This window comes from Canis lupus, chromosome 9, assembly GCF_048164855.1.
Source record: "Canis lupus baileyi chromosome 9, mCanLup2.hap1, whole genome shotgun sequence".
In the NCBI taxonomy this organism is placed as follows: Eukaryota; Metazoa; Chordata; class Mammalia; order Carnivora; family Canidae; genus Canis; species Canis lupus.
This window is the reverse complement of record NC_132846.1, coordinates 62,951,869-62,965,746: the sequence shown is the minus strand read 5'-3', so window position 1 is coordinate 62,965,746 and position 13,878 is coordinate 62,951,869. Positions and strand designations below refer to the sequence as shown.

The window sequence follows — 13,878 nt, the reverse complement described above, 5'->3', positions numbered from 1 at the left end:
TACGGGGTCAGCTTTATTTCATTCAGCCAGGTTGTTCATAACACATACATATATACATATGGTTGTTCAAGATAACTGAGTTCCCTTTAATAAATATTTTTATTTCGTCCACAGTGGTCTTGAAAACAGTGATATTAAATAAGAAACCGGGTAAAACTCAGAGACAAGACTCTTCGGTACAGTGTTTTGAACTCTCTGGCTTTCAAGTGCGTGGAACTAGTTTACAGACTACGCCTCGTTTCGGTTAACATCGCGAACCTGGGCCGTCCCTGTCGACGCTGTGGGTACACACAGCCCCGTGGGGAAATGAAGCTAGTTCACCCACAACATTGTAAAAAATAAACGCATAAATGCGTAAATAAATAACAGCTTTTTCTTTTCTTTTATGACTGTAAAATACACGCCCCCTGTATTAATCTCCCGATCTGCTGCTGTAGCAAATTGCCACGGACGTAGTGGCTTAAAACAACACGTTTATTAGCTTAGAGTTCCAGAAATCAGACGTCGGAAATTAGGTCGCACAGGACAAAAATCAAGGTACCAGCAGGGCCACATTCCGTCTGGAATGGTTCCAGCTCCTGGGGGCAGCCCGTGTTCCTTGGTTCGCAGCCTCCTTACGTCTTCAACGCCAGCGGTGACTCACATCTCCTTCAACAACCTGCGCTCCTGCCTCCTCCTTTCACATGTAAGGACCTGTCATTGTCATCACCTCGATGATCCAGAAGATTCTCCCCATACCAAGATCCTTGGTTTAATCATATCTGTAAAGTCCCCTTTGCCCTGGAAGGTACCATGTGCAAGTTTCCAAAGATGAGGACGCCGACATCTCCGGGAGCTGTCCTTCTGCCAACCGTGCCCACCACGGTCAATCTCAGACGTATTAAGACCAAAATCATTATATTTCACCCTCTACTGTTTGTCTTCTCAGGCGTTTTGCCTGGCTGCCTTCCAGCACTTTCCTATGAGGGTATTTTATAACGAAGTGGAAATTTTACCGCAGATAGTACTTATGGAGCTTGTCTCTTCATATCCGCTTGTCACTGAACTCAGTAGACAATTTAAAGACACCATAAACATCCATCATCCAATGCCCTGTAAGTGATTCAACCCGTCCCCATCGTTGGCCGCTGGAGTCATGGCATAGGCGTGTGGCACGCGGTGGAACGACTACTGCAGTAGCTCACGTCCCGAGCCCGTCCTGCGGCCCAGGCATTGATCTGAGCATCGCGCTCGGGTTAACGCCTCCAGTACTGACAACCCGAGGAGCTGGATACTCTTGGAACAGACACTGGGACAGGTGAGAAACGAGGGCTTCTTCAGAAGGTGAAGGACCTTGCCCCAGGTTGGGTGACGCTGTGATAGGATTCGAACCCAGGTCACCTGACTCCAGCATCCACACTCCAAGCCACTCACAAACTCACATGCCTCCCACCCCAGCACTTAGCACGGTCCCCCGGGAGGTAGACTTCTAGGGGGGAGGTGGGTTTGTACAGGAAGCACCCTGCACACTGTCTGTGGGTTACCTCATTTAAACCCCCACAATTCTAGGAGTCGGTCTTTAAACCCACTGAAAGCCAGCTGGTGGGCCCGGCCTGCCCGCAGCCCTACACGGAGGCCCTTCGTCACCCGCCTGAGTGACGAGCTCACCTTGCCCGCTGAGCCCCCGGCAAACACATACACAGGCAGATGGTGCCATCGGCAAGCAGGTGCCAGAGCGGGTCCCCGGTCTGGGTCAGGTGGCATCCCAGCTCTGAAGCATCTCAGGTGCCGAGAAGCCCTCCCTGGACCAGGCTGGCGCAACCGGGTGCTGATGGCAAGATTCAGAAGTCGGCTTCCCTTCTGGTCAGTTCGGGCAACAAAATCTTCCAAGGGCATCTGGACACAGAAGCAGGTGGAGTCTTTGGTCCTGGGCTCCTCCCGAATTCTGGTCACCTCAGAGGTGCCCGTACACTGTTACCAGCCAATCCACACTAATCGTGGGGTCATTCACACGTTACTGCCACTAATTTCACCATCTCCCAAGACGAGCACTTTTCATACCCCTTATACTAATTCGCACGCCCCCAAGCCCTCTGGACCTGATGGAAGGTAAGATAATGCTAAGCAGGTCATAGCTGCTGTCGGATCGAGGGCTTTTGGTTAGAGTCCTTCAGGTGCCAACCCACCAGCCTGGAGTGTGTCGTCCTGATTAGACTTCTTGAAATACTAAGTGATCATCTCTAGGTGCACATCAAAATTAACATATATGTATGTATATGCACTGAGCTTGCTGAAGTGTATTAAAGTGATTAAGCATAATAAGGGAAAGGAGGGGAACTGAGTGGGGGAAATTAGAGAAGGAGACCTACCACGAGAGACTTCTAATTCTGAGAAACAAAGGGTTTCGGAAGGGGAGGTGGGTGGGGGGATGGGGTGACTGAGGGACGGGCACTGAGGAGGGCACATGATGGGACGAGCACGAGCACTGGGTCATACTCTATGTTGGCAAATTGAATTTAAATTTCAAAAATGTTTTAAGGGATCCCTGGGTGGCGCAGCGGTTTGGCGCCTGCCTTTGGCCCAGGGCGCGATCCTGGAGACCCGGGATCGAATCCCACGTCGGGCTCCCGGTGCATGGAGCCTGCTTCTCCCTCTGCCTATGTCTCTGCCTCTCTCTCTCTCTCACTGTGTGCCTATCATAAATAAATAAAATAAAATAAAATTGTAAAAAAAAAATGTTTTAAAAAAATAAAAAGATAAAAATAAAAAAGTAATTAAACATAATACAAAAGGAAGGTGCAGAGCTTGCCCTCATTTTATGGATGGGAAAACTGAGACAGTGATCAAGTGACTTGCCGGAGGGCACGACCTGGATTCCATACCGGATCCAACTGAATCACGGCCTCCCTCCCAGAGCCACCATCATTTTCAATGCCCTTGATGTGTATACATGAACTGCCCTACCCCTCGACTCTCCCACCTGTGAATGTGACTGTGTCTGCTCACCGTTGGGGGTTCTAGCTCCTAACTGACCACTCAGGGGTCGTCCGTAGCCAGAAGAGGCCCCGTGTCTGGCTTCCGCTAGCCTTTCAGTTGTATGGGTAGCCTGGGAGGCGTCCGGGGTTCCCAGCAGGGGAGAGTGGGCTCATCTACCCTTCAGCATCACTCATTCTTGACTCCCTACTTGGTACAGGTAACTAGGAAGTGGCAGGTGTCTGCATGGAGGTCCATGTTGTCCACAGAGAGACCTCATCGCCTGTGCATTACTGTGCATTTGACATAGACTCACCTCATCTACCAACAAGTACCTACTGGGCATTTACTCCAGGCCAGGACATCCTTCTGGTCCAGGGCCCTGAGGTCCTTTCCCTTCTGATGGCGGTGTGATCACAGATGAGTCACTTCCCTGTGGGCCTCAGTTTCTGTGTCTGTAAAAAGGGCAAGAAAGGGCTTCACTAAATGACCCCTGATCCTTAGTAGGAGCCCTTAAACATTACCAAGTTTAGGAGCTACTGGGACCTCTCCCAAAGGGTCAGTGGTAGGGTTGGGGATTAGTGAAGTGTCAGTGTTGAAATGTCAGGCACAGAAGACTCTCGAAGAAAAGTGAGGCTTCAAGAGTTTGAACAGTGTGGGCTGGACTCAGTGACACAGACCTAAAGAGCAGAGTTTGGAAAGGGGAAAAAGAGTGACATCACAGTGGAGAAACCCAGCCAGATACCACCTGAGCCACGTGATCTAGGCCAAGGTTGCCAGCAGTAAGTCATGTGGATGGCATGTACCCTGGGTGGGGTGGGATGGAATGGGATGGGATAAGACGAGATGGGATGAGATGGGATGGGATAGGGTGGGGTGGGGTGGAGTGGGGTGGGGTGGGGTGGGTGGGATGGGTGGGATGGGATAGGATGGGACTGGATGGGATGGGATGAGAAGGCACCTCACCTCTGGGGTCTGCTTCCCCCATACCCATAACCCCAGACTAGTCATGAGAAAACATCAAAAAAAACCCAGATTGAGGAACTTTCTACAAAATATTTGACCCATGCTCCACGAAACTGTCAAGAGCCAGACAAACAAGGAAAGTCTGAGAAACTGACAGTAGCCAGAGGAGCCCATGGAGACATGACAACCAACTGTGGTGTGGGTCCCGGGGTGGGATCCTAGACCCAGTGTTATAGGTTTGTGATGTCTGAATAAAGTCTGAAATTTAACCAATACTCATGTAGCAGTGTTGGCTCTTTAGTGGCGACATATGGCAGGTAATATAAGGGGTTACTATTAGGGGAAACTGAGTGAAGGGTATGTGGGTATCTGTGTTATCTTTGCAACTTTTCGGCATAGCTAACATTATTCCAAAATTAAAAGTGTTTTTTTTTTTTTTTTTTTTTTTTTTTTAGAGAGATCTGGGCCAACGCGCACAGGAAAAGATGCTCCACATCATTAGTCATGAGGGAAATGCAAATCAAACCCACAAGGAGACACCACTTCCCACCCACTAAGGTGGCTATAATCGAAAAGACAGACAACACCAAGTGTTGGCTAGGCTGTGGAGAAATTGGAGCCCTTCTACACTGCTGGCGGGGCTGCAAGATGGTGCAGCCACTTTGGAAAGCAGTCTGGCAGTTTCCTTAAAACATTAAACATAGAATTTACCCAGGGATTCCCCTCCTAGGTATTTACCCTGAAGAAAAGGAATTACCCGTCCCCACGAAGACTTGCACAGGGGTGCTCAGAGCAGCTTGCCTCATGATGGCCCCAAAGTGGAAAGCGCTCAGACGGTCATCCGCACATGGATGGACAGACAAGGAGGGGCACAGCCCACAGCGGTTCTGGTGGCAAGAGAAAGGCAGGAGCTTTGGAGACGAAGGGCAACGAGGATGGATTTTGAAATAATGAGAATGCGTCAAAGAAGCCAAAAGAGAATGTACTGTGTGATTCCGTTTACAGAAAAGTCTAGAAAATGCAGACTCATCTATGGTGACGGAATGCAGACCGGTGGGGAGTGAGGGGCGGGCAGGGGGGGTCTCGGGGGGGAAAAGGAACTGGGGGATGATGGGCGTGTTCACTACCGCAGCTGCGGTGATGGCTTCATGGGTGTCAAAACATATCAAATTGTACGCTTTAAACATATGCAGTGTATTGAGTGTCGATTAAACCTCAAGAGAGCTGCTTTTTAAGAAAGTGAAGCCTGGGGCGCCCGCCTGGCTCAGTCAGTGGAGCATGTGACTCTCGATCTCAGAGTCGTGAGTTCAGGCCCCGCACTGGGTGTGCAGGTTACTTAAATAAGTAAATATGTAGATGTTAAATTAAATTAAATTTAAATTTAAATTTAAAATATGGGGGCTCCTGGGGGGCTCGGTCTGTTAAGCGTCTGTCTGCCTTCGGCTCCGGTCACGATCCGAGTGACCTGGGACCGAGCCCCTCACCGGGCTCCCTGCTCCACGGGGAGCCTGCTTCTCCCTCTCCCTTTGCCCTCCTCCCCACTGCTAACGCTCTCTCTTTAAAAATAAATAAACAAATAAATCCGTGAAGCCCGAGTCCGGGGACAAGGACAGCATGGCCTCAGTCTCCTGGCCTGCAATGCAGGGTGACCCCATGTGCCCCGTACCCTCTGAGAGCCCAGGGTGAGGTGGGGGCCGCTGTGAGCCACACCTCCGGCCTCAAGTCCCGAGCTGGACAGCTGCAGGGCCCTGGCCACGGTCCCTCCAGGGAGGGGACACCTTGGGGTCCGTCCCAGGGGAAGGAGGGATCCACGTACTCCCTTTCTCTTTTCTTCCTGAAGGAAAAAAAAAAAAAAAAACAACGCATGATGCTACATGTTCTTTGGGGATTTTTCAACACAATTGTCTAAAAATAGCCTGGGCCATCACAGCCCAATTCCTTTTTAGGAAGGGTTTCAGCAGCCCGGCCTGTCCTGGCGGCCCGCTCAGGAAGCGGAGGCTGGGCCAGCAGGGCCTCGCCGGGCCCTGGACGGGGGGCCACGGGGCCCCTCCCCCTGCTCAGGCCAGGCCCACCTCCGGTCTCCCACCTCCCGAGACCAGGCTGCCAAGAGCACGAGGTAGAGGAGGTGGTGGCCTCCTCATCCTCAGCTCCCCCTGGGGGCCACCTCCCTGAGACTGGGCCTCCGGCCCTCGGGCACTTTAGCCTCTTGCTAGGGCACAGCCATGGGGGCCCCGAATGGCTCCTCGGCGCCTTAATTTCTCCGTCGGGCCTCGAATACTGTGCACACCTGCCCTTTCCTGTGGTAGAGGGGACAGGACAGGCCCTGGAAGGCCACGTCCCGACCCACGGCCCACCGAGCCACGCAGCCTCCATCACTGCAGGGTGCAGGCACCAGGGTGCACCCTCTGAGCTGTGAGGGGATCGCGGGGACGCGTGTAGGACCCGGGACAGGCGGCAGCGCCCAGCCCTGCTGCGACTCCGTTTTGTGGCCGCCCGTCCTCACAGTGCGCCCTGTGGAAGGGCCCGAGCGACCTCCCCGCCCTCCACCAGGTTAACCGAGTGCGACTGTGTTTGAACATGGGGTCTGTAAAGCGGTGATGGGGTTGGATGCGGCCATCGGGTGGCCTTGCTCTGACGTCCTTAAAGGAGGAGGTCAGGACACAGGTGCGCACAGAAGAGCACGTGAGGACGTGGGGAGAAGGCGGCCCCGACCAGAAGAAACCAGCCCTGCTGACACCTCCACTTGGGCCTTCCAGCCTCCAGACCGGGAGACAAGACGTCTGTGGCTCGATCGGGGTCCGTGGGACTTTGTCACGGCAGCACGAGCAACCTAATACATGCCCCGTGACAGGGCGAAGGCCGAAGCCGGGGAGTGGCGAAGCAACGTCCCCAGGGTCACAGCGGCCGAGCGCCGGGCAGCCCGGGAAGCCAGGACCCTGTGTCCCCCTCGCTCTTTCCACTGGGGTCTCCGGAGGGGAGAGCCCTTCTCACTGTCTGTCCCCACAAAGGGCCTCGGGTCAGGGCGGGGGGACAGGTGATGACTACAGGAGACTCAGGCCCCCCTGCTGCCCGTGGGCACCCCGCTGGCCAGGGTGGGCCAGGCCCAGCCCTCCGAGCCCTGTCTCCTGCCCACTCCTCGGGGGGCTCCCAGGTCCTCAGGGGCTGTGTGGTCTACACTGTGCCCCTGGTTAGGGAATCCAGCCAGATGGGGCCTCCTGCATGGCTGTTCCCAACTGGTGCCAGGGGGACGGGTCACGGTCAAGCTGGGAACTGCACCCAAGAGCTCCAGACACTAGTCTATGGGGACCGAGAAAAGTGTGCAGTTCGGGGCTGCCCCCAGGGAGCCAGAAGGAAGGACAGCTGGGGCAGGGGGTGGAGCATTACCCGAGGCACCCCTGTCCCCACCCTTCCCGCCCTCCCGCCTCCTGCCCCTCTCCTCCCCTGAGAAGGGCTGACGTCCATTCTCTGCCCCTCCCCAGCCCCTGAGCCGGTGGGCAAGGGGAGCTCTGGGGGTGCCTGGCGCCCAACCGAGAGGCCCACAGGCTGAGCCACGCAACAGGGTGCTCTGCTGAGACCCCACAGAAAACACGGGGACTGAGACACACATAAAGCACTTAAAGCAGGAGGTCCTCATGGGGGGCCACAGCCACGGGCACTGGCGTCAGCTGCCCCGGGTTCCAGGCCCGACTATACGGCGTGTCAGCTGTGTGACCTCGGTCTGTCGTGCCCTCTCGGCTCACCCATCTGTATGAGGGAGGATACTAAGGTTACGTGACGTATCCGCTTGGTATAAAACCCAATCGGGGCCTTACCCTGAAAGCTCGGGGCAGCAGCCCCACAGGCAGCAAGAGAGGGCTCAATGCAAGGAGAGCCGGGTCTGCATTCCCGCCCCCCATCCCCCCTGAGCTCCAGTCCTGGGCCTCAGTTTCTCCAGCCGGGGACTGAGAAGGCAAGGCTCTTGAAGGATGCTGTCTCTACCTCTGGGTTGTCTTCTGGAAGCCAGGGGACAGGACCACGGGAATGTGGGAACAGGCACGGGCGCCTGAGCCGTGATGTCAGGCGGGTCACCCCTCCCAAGCCCCAGCTGCTCACTCGTCTGGGGACCGGCCCCTCGTAAACCCTTTAGTGAGCTGTGGGAAGCCGCAGGGGCCTCAGAGGGCCCCCCTCACTCGGGCCTGCTCTGTGCCAGGCCTCCAGAGACAGCCGACCCTGCAAGGTGGCCGTCCCCAAGGGCCCGGGTGCCCGGTCAAGGCCAGGGCAGGAAGGAAGCTGGACTACAAGGCCCTGGCCAAGGCCACCCCTCCTCTGCCTCCTTCCCTGCTCCTACCCTGCCCCTGCCCCTTCCCCCAGAAGTTCTCTCCAAGTTCCTGGGAGGAAGCCAGTGGCCCTGGCATGTGACAGTGTTTGGCTTTGTCCTGTCAGAGGAGCAATTTTTTCCTCTCCTTGGCCGCACTTGCTTTTAATGACTCAGGGCTCAAGTTGGATCAAAGGCTCCCTGGTGGGAAGGACAGCAGGACAGTGTGTTTGTTGTGAGAAAATCAGGTGGGTGGGCCCGGGAGTAGGACCGCCCTGAACTCCAGGTGGGGCTGAGGGGCCCCTACGTCCTTCCACCAGAGACACGGTGGCAGGGGCAGGGCAGGGAGGAAGGGAAAGGCACCCTTCGGGGTAAGGTGAGAGCAGGGGGGTTTCCCTGGCATGTTTGCCATGACCGAGCAGCCTCCGCTGGAGCTTGGGGTCCCAGTGGACCTCTGTCTTCAGGGACCAGGAAGAGGAGCCTGGAACCATTGCCACGAGCCTCTGACTTCCTTGGCCTTCCTTCTGTCTCACACGGGCCCCCTCCCCCTCCCGCCAGGCTGCCCTTGTTTGGGGGTCTTGGCAGCAAAGGAAGGGGAAGCTTTTCTCAGGAGCAGCTGCACCAATGCTGGTCCTTGAAGATGGCAAGAGGGAAGGGGTTTGGGGCCTGGAAACACTGGCTGCCGGCAGCCTGGAGCCTGGCCGTGAGGCCTACGCAGGTGGTAAACAGGAGGGAGGCGGCCTCCCCAGGGAGCCGTTGCCCAGGCCCCTGATGAAGCTGTTTTGCAGAAGGGAGCGCAGAGGGAGTGGAGGGAGCGGGAGGGAGCCGGAGCCTGTTCCACAGGGACGGCCTCGCTGGAGCCTGGGAGTCGGGAGAGCCTGTGTGACCACGTGCACACACACCCCTGCATGGACCCTGCATACACCCTGCACACGTGCCCCCGTGCACACATTCCCTGCACACATGCAGCCCTCCAACCCCCAGAGTGCTGTGCAAGGCCACACGACAGGGCAGAAGATCTGGTTCAGCTCCCAGCCTCTCCACAGCTTGCCTCATGACTTTGGCATATCACCTAACCTCTCTGAGCCTCGGTTTCCCCATCTGCCAGGTGGAGCTAGGGCTCGTGCCCCTCTTCCTGGTTATCTTGACGCTTGACATAGTAGCTGCCCATGTGGTCAGTCATCCTTATTCCCCATTTAGTTAAGGAAACCACACCTTGGCGTGGGTCGGGAGAGCCCCAAGGACACGGGCCACGTCACAGGACCCGGACCTGAATCACACTCTGACCCCAGAGGTCTCGTGTACATATACTTGACACATCTGGCATCCACTCACGTGTGTAAGCACATACACACAGCGGTGACAATGGCCACCGTGTCCTTTACACACACTCACACTGAGCAAGTCACACGTCCCCGCCTCCCAACCATGTTCGGTTGTGAATTGGAATCTAGCTGTACCTCACGTACAGTAGTTGCTTATCTAACAGGGACCCTGGGCACAGGGGACTTCCGGGCAGTTTGGGGCTTAGTGAGGCCCTCAAGGACCCAGTTCTTTCCATCTCTCCGCCCCATCCTCAGCGTTAACCTGGTGCCGCAGAGTTGCAGGATGGCTGCTGCGGCTCTGGACGTCATGTCTGCATTCCAGCACGAAAGGAAGAAAGGTGGCCTCGGCGAACTCTCCTTTCACACCTGTCTCTTTTATGAAGACATAGAAGCTCTCCCACTCCTGCCCCCACAGACTTTCCCTTATATTGTACAGCCTGGAACTGGGTCATTGGCCACCGAGAGCTACAGGGGAGGCGGGGAGGCCAGAATCCGGCACAGGGGCACGGGGCGGCAGCGAGGCAAGAGTCGGGCCCTGGGCCTCCCCGCACTCCGCCTGTTTTGAAGCAAAGCAGGACTCTGATGGCCCAATGGAGGGCAGCAGGGCCCTGGGTGTCCCCCCGACCCAGGGGGCAGTGCGAGGACAGGAGAGAAGAAGGCACAGCAGTCAGAGCTCCCTGGGAAGGAAGGAGAGGGACCCCCCCAATTCCAGAGCAGCGGGCCCGTAAAGACAATAGGCGCAGCCGGGAGAGGAGAGGGCCGCTCACCCCACCGTGGCCACCGAGGCACCAGAGTCTTGGCCATAACGTCCCGTGTCCTCCAAGGCCGATATCTGGTGCCATGGCCTGTTTCTTCCTCCCAGGCCACATGCAGTGGCAGCAACCCGGGGGGCCTCACACCTCGCCGGCCCCCTCATCAAGACCTGCCACCCTGCAGGCATGGACCTCTCAATCCCTTTCCACTTTGGAAAAACGGCAAGTCACAGAGAAGCCCACATGCTGTGGTGTGACCGCTCCCCACGGCCGCCAGGCCCCCAGGCCCCCAGGCCCCCATGGCCCCCAACCCCAGGATTGCTTGGAGATGAGGAGCCCTGAGGTGGCAGCACTTGGTAAAGACGGTTGGTAGAGGTTGGCTGCCTACCTGGCACCTTCTGGATGGAAGGTGGGATGTCTGCCCTTCTGCTGACAGAGTCTGGGGACAGACAGTCATGGCTGAGCCCGGACGGGGGTGCTTGGTCCTCGGGATCCAACCTTCCCCCCTGGGGACCTGTGACAGGCCTTCTCCCAGAGGCTTCCCTGCCCCTGCGTGTCCTGAGAGCCCTGGGAGCCCTAGGAGCCCTGGGAGCTGAGGCCCTGGAAGCTGAGGCCCTGGGAGCCCCAGGAGCCCTGGGAGCCCTGAGAACCCTGGGAGCCCTGGGAGCTGAGGCCCTGGGAGCCCTGGGAGCCCTGGGAGCCCTGGGAGCCCCGTGAGCCCTGGGAGCCCTGGGAGCACTGGGAGTCCTGGGAGCCCTGGTAGCCAGGGCTTAGGCCACGGCTTCCCTGCCCGCCCAGAGTGGCCTCTTGCTCCACTTGTGGCCCCGCAGACCCCGTCACAGCATCAAGTGTGACCAAATCTTTATGAACCAGAGTGTGAGATGGAAGCACAGGCTCCTGCGTGCGGGTCCCGGCCCCAGGGGGCTTGCTGGCAGCACCCCGGGCAGCTCTCTGTGCACCGGCGGTGCCCGCACGGGACCCTCCTGGCTGGCCCCCCTGCACCTCAAGAGGCACACCGTCTCTGGCGCCCTTCTGGCCTCCGTTCTGAGAACTCAGCTCCCCTACATGCCTCGGGTGTCGAGGATGGGGCGCTACATCTGGCGGCTGCCCCCCGAGACAGCCAGCGGTGAGCCAGGCAGGAGGCCCCGGCACCCGCGTCAGCAGCAGGCCCGCCCCGCGTGCAGGTGAGGAGGGCCACCTGTCCAAAAAGGTCACTGCGGTTTGTGTCACTCAGAGGATTCGCTTCTTTCCACCACTGCGACTTGCAGCCCAAAGCTGGGGGTGCGGGAGGTGCAAGGAGGCCTCCCGCATCTGGGGCAGGCGGGCCCCGGCAGGGGGACTGGGAGTGCTCCCTGGGCCGTGTGTGCTCCCTGCCCCGGAACCTGGCCGGAGGTCCAGGGAGCGCTGGAGCTCCCGTTCACCGACCCCAAGTACAGGCTCCGGCTGGGGCTCGGGAGACCCTGCCCCCAGGGGGAGTGTCCAGTCCTGGAGAGGGGCTGAGGGCCGCGGAGGTCACTCGGAAGCCCTGGTTCCCAACTGGGGCGATCGTGCCACCCCGGGGGAGGTGGGACACACCTGGGTGGCTGTGTCTGGCTGGGGTGCTCCGGGGCCAAGGGTGCTGCTAACCATACTTCAGGATATAGGACAAGCCCACCGCAGAGGATTAGCTGAGCCCCAAACATCAGCAGCGCACCTGTGGCCAACGAGGGACGTGGCCGGGGCTCGAGGCGGCTGGAGACAGGAGCGCAGGCTCTCCCATAACCATGCACTACCCTGGCGACACCCCAGGGTTCCTGATGGGGCTGCCGGGGGACGGCTCCGGGGTGGGAAAGCCTGCTGACCACAGGCCCTCACCAAGTCCCAGCAGGGGCCCAGGGACCAGCTCCCGGTGTGCACCACGGGGCGCCCAGGCTCTAGTGGGCTGGGGGAGACCCACGGAGGAGCTGGCCCGGTGTGAGTCTCCACCTACCTCCCCAGCTGGTCCCCGCCAGGCTTCCCGGCTCAGAGCAGTGAGGACAAGGACAGAGTCGCCGGGTCAGGGCCCGCGCCTGTCACCAGCTCCCGCACACCCTGCTTCTGGCCTTCCGCCCACCGCGGCCTGGCCTCCTCTACTTTTCTCACCCCCGCCCCCGTCCCCCGCCGCCTGGACCCCCTCCTCCAGGATCCTGACCCCCCCCCAGCAGTGTCCTCCGGCCTGACCCTGTGGCCGCCCTCGATGGAGCCTCCCCTCCGCCCCCCTCAGGACTGACCACACCTTTCCTGTCCCCCCCACACCCACCCCGAGAATCCTGATTGAAGTCACTCCACGCGCTGGGCCACTCCCAGACGCAGCGCGTCAGGACACGTTTCCATTCAGCCCTCGGTCCTTTGAACGATCACGAACCACAACAAAACCCAGCTTTGATGAACTCGTTGCAAACAACCCTACACTTGTTTGTGCATATTTTAGTTTCAATAATGCAAAAGGGGACAAAGAAGAAAATGCAGGCTATGGCAGGAGGACAGTCCTGCGAGGACCCTGGCGGATATCCCCACACACGGATCCCACCCCGAAACCACACGGAAACCCCATCTCTTGGTATCAGGTGGTGTCACATGACCCCCTTTGTGCCGCGTCAATGTGGCGTGAGGAACTTTCCATGTCCGTAGGGTCATGTCCACCGTCCCCGATCTGCCTGCCGGGCAGTATTCCATCGGACAGGTGGAGTATAATCTAGCTTCCTCTGTTCCCTATTCATGGACATTTACGTGATTTCTAATTTTTTTGTCTTCACAATGCTCTGATGATTGTGTGTCACCCTTTGCTCGCTTGTCTGATTATTTGCTTAGAGCTGGATCTCGCGGGCACGTTTAAAAGTGGGCCACACGCTTCCAAATGGGCCTTTGGAAAAGTTGAGCCAACTTATGCTTTGAACCAATGGCAACGATACAAATAAATAACTACCGTGTATTCAGCACCTTTTCCTGCCCGGCACTGTCCTGAGCACTTTCTACATATGACATATTTAATCCCCCCACCCCCGCCCCCCGCGAACCTGCCCGGTGGCTGCTGTCGTTCCCACCGTACAGATGAGGAAGGTGAGGCCCCCGGGGAAATTTAGGCGGCTGCTCAGAGTCAGTAAGCAGCAGAGCATTGGCATCTGAAGGCACCCACTTCCCCCACTGCTGTGCACACTCAGACAAACATTCCTAATCTTTTGATAATCTAATGGGAAGGGGGCAAAAAAAAAAAAAAATCTCAGTGTTTCTTTTATTTCCATTTCTGTTACTGGTAAAGTTGTGTTTTCTTTTTCCCCCAGTTGCTCATCAGCCATTCTTTTATGAGTTACTTCTTCACTGCTTTTCTCATTTTTCAACCAGGCCATTCATCCTGTTATTGATTTGTGGTGACACTTTACATATTCCAGTCATCAGCCCTGTGTCTTCACTTGCCTTATGCCCCTTTTAGACAGTGAAGGTCTATGGGGAGAGGGTGTGTGGGCCACCCCGCCCACCCCCGCCTCCCCTGGTGCCTGGCACGGGGCAGGCTTCCAGAAGAGGGAGTCCTCATCGTTCAAAGGGAGCGCTGGGAGTTCCTGGTGCTCTACGG

At 57.4% G+C, this 13,878-nt stretch overlaps 1 long non-coding RNA gene across 4 annotated transcripts in view; it reads right to left on the bottom strand.

The window, feature by feature from the left end:
* Positions 1-13,878, bottom strand: part of LOC140640388 (uncharacterized) — a 29,279-nt gene continuing 15,401 nt past the window's right edge. For 2 of the 4 annotated variants that reach the window (XR_012037101.1, XR_012037099.1), the window contains 4 exons: positions 4,676-4,805; positions 3,269-3,407; positions 1,648-1,875; positions 1-1,288 (listed from right to left, as the gene is read on the bottom strand). This is a non-coding gene — a long non-coding RNA (uncharacterized lncRNA). The remainder of the gene's footprint in view (positions 1,289-1,647; positions 1,876-3,268; positions 3,408-4,675; positions 4,806-13,878) is intronic. The other 2 variants (XR_012037102.1, XR_012037100.1) reach the window with 2 other exon arrangements.